This window comes from Triticum dicoccoides, chromosome 5B (assembly GCF_002162155.2).
Source record: "Triticum dicoccoides isolate Atlit2015 ecotype Zavitan chromosome 5B, WEW_v2.0, whole genome shotgun sequence".
Taxonomy (NCBI): Eukaryota; Viridiplantae; Streptophyta; class Magnoliopsida; order Poales; family Poaceae; genus Triticum; species Triticum dicoccoides.
Window position 1 is genome coordinate 26,259,655 of NC_041389.1, and position 9,229 is coordinate 26,268,883.

Below are 9,229 nucleotides of genomic sequence, written 5' to 3' on the forward strand. Positions count from 1 at the left end.
TGTGTGCCCTATGCACCAAGATGGGGAGAGTAATGCAATGCATTGATTTTATTTAATACTCAGATATACATGCTGGATAGCAGTCTTGAGTATAGTATTAGTTATAGATGCAGTTGGATACGTATGTATGGATACTAGGACTTAACACATATATCCAATCATGACATCTACAATCATTCATAAAATTCTAATTTAATCGATACGGAACTATAATTTGTTCACCACACCTATCCTATGTTTTCTTGAGCGATGCCACTAGTTAAGTTATGGATCCTATTCCTTTATTCCTCATAATCACAACATCAGACAAACTTTCTTTTCTTTCTTTACAGTCTGAACCATTTTGTTTACTTACTTCAATCATTAATTCCAACAACACTGTTCATTAATCCATGTAACTACCAAGAGTAGTGAGGCTGACAATCTCACTATCTTGGTTGGGGACCAAGAAGAAGTTATATGATCGTGTGCAGGTCAAGTAGTCAAGTGTTCCGTCAGATTGATACTTGGGTTCTCCTAGATCCTCCGTGACCACCACGATATTAACAAGACATGATTATTGTCTTACTCCTCCCAGGAAGGCCCGAACCTTGGTAAACTCATGGTGTCTCTGCCTTATCATTCGGATCGACCGTGTGCTCGCCCTTACCAAACACATCCCCGTCATCGACGACACTCTCGGGATGAAACCCCAACACTCTCGTAGGCTGTAAAGCCGAAGCCAGATCAACATACCAAGGATTCACTAATGGAGGACATTGCTAAGGATACCAAAGCTCTAAAACCATTTGTAGGATTGATTAAGTATGTATAGAGGAGGGGGGTGAATAGACTACTAAGGATAAATGGACTCGTTTCCCATGTTTCAGTTTCTTCTGGGAATTTTAAACTTTTATACGGTAGTCTACCAAGCACCCTACACATTCAAGTCTACAAAGAGTATAGGCCACGAAAAGTAAATACTTGCAAGAGTAGAGTTAGAGAAATGGAAACACGGGGTGGATTGATGAATATTGTTCCCATGGTACGGATAGCTGGCGTTATCCTACTCCATGTTGATGGAGGCTTTGATCCATGAATAATCTAAGATCACAAAGATCAATGTCACAAGTTCCATGAAGGAAGTAGTCCACAATAAATAATTACCCATGAAAGATCAACGAAGGAGCAGGCAACATATCACGGTGTACGCCCACAAAGGACTAGTCTCACTTCATGAAGTATGCGATCTTTGGGCCCTTACAATCTTCTCGGTTTCTTCACAATTTTGAAATTTGAAGACTAGCAAGCACCTAGATGATCTAGAAGGCGCACACCCTCCAAAATTACGAAGATTGAGGTTGTATTATGATAAATCCCTTGCTCTTATGTTTCAAAAGATAATCTCCTTCATACTCAAAACTCTTTCAAGATTTGTTTTTTTGATTGGAGAAGTAGGAGCGGAAAGGAGGGGAATAGTGTTTAAATGCACAATGACCGTTTTCTAAATATGCGAAGAACATTTTATAAAATATGTGATGAAAAAATGGATATGTGATGAACATTTCTTCTGAGTACATGATTAACATGTTTTGAATCGCAATGAATTTTTTGGAAACACAATGTAATATGCGACAAACAATTTTGAAATACGCCAATAAATGTTGTTCCAAATTTTTTACAAAAAAATATTTATATATCAAAGTAAAATTATTTTTCCAAAAAATATATTTAGGAATTTGAAAAGAAGAAAAAATGTAAATAAAAATCAAAAGTGAAATATAACCATGTGTGGCATGTGCTGCTTCCTGCATGCAGGTCCCTATTTTTTTTCTTTTTTTGAGGGGTGCATGCATGGGAGCTCTATATCGCAACCTGTGCACCCGATGAAGCGGAAACGGGCACCCACGCGTGTCCCCCAAGCGGCGTACCCCGCGCGCCCGGTTTGGCAGGTCCACGTGCGGAGCAGGATGCCCCTTGTATTTTTCGTTCTCTCTTATTTTCTGTTTCCATTTTTTCACTTCTTAAATAATTATAGATTTCAAAATGTTCTAAATTTCTAAATAATTGATAATTTTCAAGAAGAAGGTTCAAATATCACAAAATGGTCATAAATTCAGAAAAAAAATCATGATTTCGAAAATTGTTTCAGAAATTAAAAAATTCTTCATGATTTTAAAAAATATCCGAATATTCAAAAAATGTACACAGTATCTACAAATTTTTTGCCTATTCAAGAAAATATAAATTAGGATTTTTTTTTGCCGAATTCAGAAAAATGTTCATAAATTTGTCTAACTGTTCAATAATAATAAAAGATGTTGATAAATTTAAAACATTGTTTCCAAAAATTAAAAAAAAACTTCATTGGTTGAAAAAAATGTTCATGAATTCAAAACAATGTTCATGCATTTAGAAAAAACAATCACAAAACATTTCTTTTGTGAAATTTAGTACTTTTTCGCAAAATTCCAAATCAATTCGTTTATTAAAAAGTTGTTCTCCAGTTTCGAAAAACTTCACAATTTGAAAAATATTCACAAATTTGCAAAAAATTCAGGAAATCAAGAAATGTTCTTAATTTGTAAAAAAAGTTCATGATTTCAAAAAAAAATGTTCACAAATTCAAAAAATTGTTCATGATCTCAAAAAATATTCACAAATTTGAAAGATGTACACAAAAAAGAAATTGCACAAGGAAATTAAGAAAATAAATAAAAATAAAAAGGAAAAGAAAAAACAAAAAAGAAACAAAACAAAAAGGAATAAGAATAAGAAGAATTAAAAAAGGAAGAAAAACAATAAAATGATCCAGGGAAGTTTCTAGCACCTTCCCAAAACCGGTGGGGAATAAACCCTATATGGGTTGGTCCAAAAACTGGACCAGGCGTTAGACGGGGTGCGCGCTAGGTCGGTGACCTACGCACCAAATGGGGATCGCCTGCGTGCATGGTTGGCGAACGCGCGGCTGCCTCACATGCTGGGTCTGCCCCATATGTGTGCACGTTGTGAGTGTTGCTCCCCTGGCGCTCAATACAGGCAAGGCGTAGTAACACACTTCGAGCAGGGCACTGCTGTATGGGAGCACCTATACAACACTAATTGCGTCAAATTTGTCACATTTTTGCATAAGGGAACCCCGACTCGGGCCGACCCATTTTCTCCACACTATAGTGCTGGGTACTGTAGTGAGCGGGAGGGGGGAAATAGCGGACTTTGTTGGACTTGTAACTCCTCCTGAAACTCTCCAGCATGGATTTTGGTGAGGTGGGGCTGATATTCGTGGAGCGGAGGAGTCCCAAACATATCCTTACTACGTGTCGGCTTGGCTATTGTAGCACTCATTATTTAGTTATTTGCATTCGGTTTTCGAAAAAACATGGGAATAAGAAATTTCAAAAAGTGTGATTATTTTTCCAAAAACTTATGAACATTTTAAAAAAACTAAACATTTTTTGAAACAAATGAACATTTTTCATTTGAATATTTCTTGAAAACACACAAAAAACAAATTTATAACACCTTTGGAAACACAGAAATTTCTACACAATTTTGAAAATGTGACATTTTCTATATTTCTGACAATAATCAAAACACTAATTGCTTTTTTGATTTCTGATTTTTTTAGAATGCAAACATTTTGGAAACCTGATTTTTATTACAAAATCAAAAATATGTTTTAACTTTTTTGAATATTTGTCAAACAGGTACAATTTTACAAATATTTGAACATTTTTTTGAGGAGCAAAAAAGTAGTGGAAAAAAAACCCGGCCAGAAACCTTTTAGAAGGTTTCCAAAATTGGATACTGTTGTATGTTCTCTATCTATCATGTACACATATGGGTCGGCCCATCTCGGTTTGCTCGGTCGCTCGCCATGTGCGAAGCACCGGGAGTTTGCCTAATGTGGCAAATAGGAAATACCCTGCTATACCTCGTTCACTGCAAGGGGAAAAACACATGAAGGGTGATTGTATGGCACAGCTCATCCCTGACTGGCTCCTTCGCTGATAGGGAGAAAAACCCTGACCGCTCGCTTCGTATAGTATGGTACATGCACGTGTTCGCTTATTCGTTCAGCAGGAAAACTGTCACACAATATGTGTTTGTGGAAAACCAATTATCGTGTCTTTACATGTTTATAATAGTATTCATGAATTCTAAAAGAAGTTCACCAACTAAAAAAACTTAGTTTCAAAAACATTGCTGAATTTGAAATATTCTAAAATGTTGAAAGTTCGACAAATTTTCAAAAATATTCATGGATTTTATTAATATTTACAGATTTAAGAAAAAAGTTCATGAGCTTTAAGAAAATATTCACGAATTTAAAATGTTCATTAAAATTTTAAAACATGTTTACGAAATTAGAAAAAATTCATGAATTTTGAAATGTTCACAAATTTTAAAAAGTGCTTATGAATTTTAAATATGCTTGTAAAGTAAGAAAATGTTCATAAATTTTTAAAACAAATGTTCATGAGTTTGAAAAACTATTGGGGAGTAACAAATATGTTCCATTTACCACTATCCATGATAGCTCTGAAGCAATGTGAAGAAATGTATAATATTCTCAAAGACAACACATATATTTGGAATTTCCATTGGGTTGGAACAAGATACTTTGATAGGAAAATATACAATGAGCGGTCAGGGTTTTAAAATTTGTTACTCCCTTTTAAATGGATATGGAAAATATGTTGCATGTGTAGACAAAAATTCTCTTTCTAGCTTCCCATTCAAGACATGTTTAAGACTAGAGAATTACTCTTGAGAAAATACTTCCACATTGAGAATCGTAGTTGTGTGCTCTGCAATGATGCCAATATTACATATCTTACGCACCTTTTCTTCAATGTGAGTTTAGTTAGAACTTCTAGTTATCGCTAGGTATGGAATGGAATACTGATCTTGAACTAATTCAGCTGCTCATTGAACGAAAAGACAAAATGAACCACATATGTTTCACAAACAAAATAATCACACGGCATTGGAGTATCTGGACTCCGGTGGACTTAGGGGCATGGAGGCGCAGTGGATCCTAGCCCTTACCGGTGGGAGGGCTCCGCGTTTTCGAGTTTTGTTAGGTTTATTGCTCATAAAGGCGATGGCGGCGACTTCTTGAAGATGGAATAAAGTTCTCCCCGCCTAGCCCCCGTTCCGGTGGTGCATCTAGCATCTTCGGTTGGCGTGTGAAGATGACTCTCCGGTGGATCAGCCTTTGGTGGACTTAGTCAGATCTATTCGTCGTTCTTCTACGTTCGTGCTCGTGTGTCTTCATGTTAGATCCCTTCGATCTATGCTAGTCTTTATCGACGACAGTTGCTGTTCTGAAGCGCTGATCCTATTGGGTCTTAGCACGACGACTTCCCGACTGTCTACTATAAGTTCTGCCCGGCTCTGTTGTGGGAGAGGCGATGACGGCGGCATGCCTTCGGCTTGCTTTAGTGCTTGTAGTCGTCGTCAGGCGGTCTATGAATCTGAGTTTAATTTTTATTACTTTTAGTGTTCATTGTGCTACCATGATTGAAGATGAATAGACTGGATATTTTTCCGGAAAAAAAGGAGTATCTGGAAACACATAAATGATAGTTTTTTTTTTGATAATCAGCTATCAATATGGGGCAATGCATCTATTCTTTCGAAGCAACTTCAAGATATTGATGAAAAGAGGTAAACCTAGTGTCAAGGATGGCATGCAAGACTCGATTGACACATTGTAAAATGTATCTTTCGTGTTAGCATCACTACATACAGAACCATTTTATTAATAGAAAATAAGGTAAGGTACAGGACTTACCTATTGTATTATGCTAGAAAGATATCAACAAGGATGTTTGCAAATTTTATAAATAATCATAAGAAAACAAAAAAAAGAACTAAAAATGAAAAGGAACAGAAAATAAACATAAAAATAAAAATATAATACGTAAAAGTATCAAAAGAAAAAGCTAGAAAACTTTGTGGGGAAGAACGGAAAAGAAAGAAAAAGGTTCCCAAAACCGGGAAACAATGTGTGTGGCATCCAGCTTATGTGTCATCCTTTACAACCGTTTACTACCATTATGGGTGCGTCTAACGCACGTAAGTCATACTCCCTCCATCCCACAAAATAAGAGCGTTTTTACACTGCACATTCTTACATTATGGGATGGAGGGAGTATTGATGCAACGGGCGCGATAAAGGGTTTTCCATATAAGAGTGTTGCCCGTCCATTTCGCTTGTATTGGGCCGAAAACACACTTCACAGTTATCTTCCCTTCTATATTTCTTCATTTCCTTTTCTATTTCAAAATATTATTTTATTATAGGTACAAACAGAAAATTCCTCTCAAAAAGGTAAAAATTAAAAATATGTTTATTTTAAATTCTTTCAAAAGGTGTTCACATATTTCCATAAAGTAATCACGTATTTTATTTTCTAATATTAATATAATTAAAAATGTGATCCGTGTTTTTCTAAAAAATATTAACATTGTAAAACTATTCACGTATTTTTTTTAATGTTCATACAATTTGAAAAATCTTGACCTGGTTCAAAAAAATATATTATGAAAAAGTGCTTACATATTTATAAATAAATCTTTTTAAAAAACTACTTTAAAAATTCAATGTGTATCTGGGTAATATTCAACGTGTATTTATTTTTTTGCATGTTACTACAAAAATTATTAACACATTTAAAAAAATTATGTAATTTAAAAATGTTCAATATGTATTTAAAAAGATTCACTATGTATTAAAAAATATTCAACATCTCTTTTAAAAATGTAGTATATACAAAATTATATTTGAAATGCTTGTGTAATTATAAAAAATATTTGCATTTCCTTTATAGAATAAAAAAACCATAAATGAAAATAGGTAAGACAAGAAAGCAAAATCAGAAAGAGAAACTGAAAATGAAAACTAAACCGAACAAAAATGAATCTCAAATAAACCGAGGAAAAATGACATGGGACACCGGTTTCATGAAAAAACCCTATTGCAACCCCACTATCGGTCCGACTCAGGTCATGGTGTGTGTGGCCAAGCACTATGTATGGCTTGTAATAATTGATACACAACATTTTTGCTTCGAGAAGCTCTCGAAACGAGGCAACATACAGGTAATGGCTGCCTCGATGTTGGCCTTGGGGGTGGGGGGGGGGGAGTATCTGGAGCACCTGGGCATTGGTGTTACCGGTGCACCCCATTTAAATTATCCTATTTTAAATGTTGAAACCCCCCGAATAATAAACTAGTATGTTGTAGTAACAAGGACAATTCATGAGACTACAAAGTATGGAAATAAAAATGACACAGTAATATCAATAAAATGGGCATAATTCTAGGCCCAATTTTCATTAGCTACTGTTCATGTTGTGATTTGTCCTTTTGGTTTTATTTGAATTTGGATCTAAGATTCTATACCACGATAGATACGTACTGTACTTATATCCTCACAAACCTTCACAATTATTTCAGAACTCTTTAAAGTACAAGTTAGGGAGTTTGGGTCAAATACCTGGTCCATTAGATACGTTACCAAGCTCTAGGAGGAATAACTACCCCATCTGCACAGTCAATCAAAGGATCACTGGACGATGCTAGCAGCCTCGACACCCACAAGTAGTTGCCCCTAATAGATACCTAGGTACTCCCTTAACGGCTCTTATCTTTCTTTACGGAGGGAGTACATACATATAGTAGGTTTGGGTTTTGTTAACTTAAAGTTAGTCACTGCTGCAATATTTAGATTGTTTTCTAATGTTCTTTTATTTTCTCTATTAATTTTTGAATATACGTAGTTGATAGTGCTTCGGTGTGGTTAAAAAGAAGATTGCTTCAACGATCGCTCATGTCAAACATCTAGGTGTATTCGGGATCTTCAAGGTCATTCTCTACCTCGCAAAAAAAGGTCATTCTCTTCCAAATCGAGAGAATAAATCTCATCGAAAAACCGAGACACGCTAGTGCTCCTCCCTAACTGATAATCCGGCGGTGGAGGTGACCGAGGAGTGGTTGAAGTGGGTATTTTTTTAACCAATACATATGCAGACGCTCGTACATACGCACATATATTCAGACAAATGCACACATGTACACAATGCTTTTATGAGCACTTTCGAGAGACTGGACCGGCACATCCGCTTCAGATTGACGAAGTCGCCACACACATCTTCTTAGTCCATGGGAACGTCTCTTTTCACTGAACACACATCGCTGAAAGATATGGAATAAATTCAGGAAAATACAATCACCAATGCCAGGTCTGGAACTTGAACCTGGTGGCCAGGTGGGTCGTTTTCACCACAACGAACCCCGAAAACCTTACGTTCATATAGTACTCTGACCACGTGAGCATACAGTCCATGTATAGGAAAAGGATTCTAACTAATCAATTCGTCTGCAGCCCAACCGGATGCAGTTCATGCAGACATGGGTGCTGCCGGTTGCAGGCACGGTAACGGCGGTGTCGTTCATCGGAAGTGCAGAAGACGAGGGAGGGACCGGTTTTGATCTGGGGGCCGGGCGGCCGGCAGTTGGCCCTGCCGGAGCTTAATGCCATGTGCCTCCTTGACTGTAGCACTGCGCGGAGATCTGGACCTGAGCCTGACCAGCCGGATCTGTACGTGCCAGTTAAAGTCATGGAAGAAGCTACGTACGTACGTATAGTTATTACTACTGACAGATAAGACGATTGTGGATTGGAGCGTGCGGGTGCAGGCCACCTACTCGCTGCTGCTCATTTCAATTCGCTTCACCCCTCTCCTTTTCTGCTTCTGATTCTGGCCGGTGCTGTCTGATCCAGTTTCGGTTGCTGCTAGCTTAATTCATCCATGCATGGGCCCTTCTGGACCAGCACGACATGATATGTGCAGCCACCCCGGCTAGAGGAAGAATACTCCATTTGCCCACAGATTCAAGGAGTATTCGGTTGTTCACAATCTGCCTTTGCACGACTTTGACTATAGTTTCTACCATCACAAATAGTTATAAAATCCACAACAATAGGCACTTTTGTAGCACAAATATAGACAATGATGATGATATTATGGTTGCATAATCGACGCCATCCTTCTCCCGCACGTGTTGGCGGCCGGCCGTGACCCAAGCTTGATGCCGTCTCTAGACCACTGAAATACCATTAGAGCGAGGGAAACATTGTTGACGCATCGACGAGAGGCCGGAGCCAGAAGATGGCAATTACAGATCGTTGTCCTGGAGAAGAATACCCGGTCCATGTCCTTATGCTCATACTGGTGG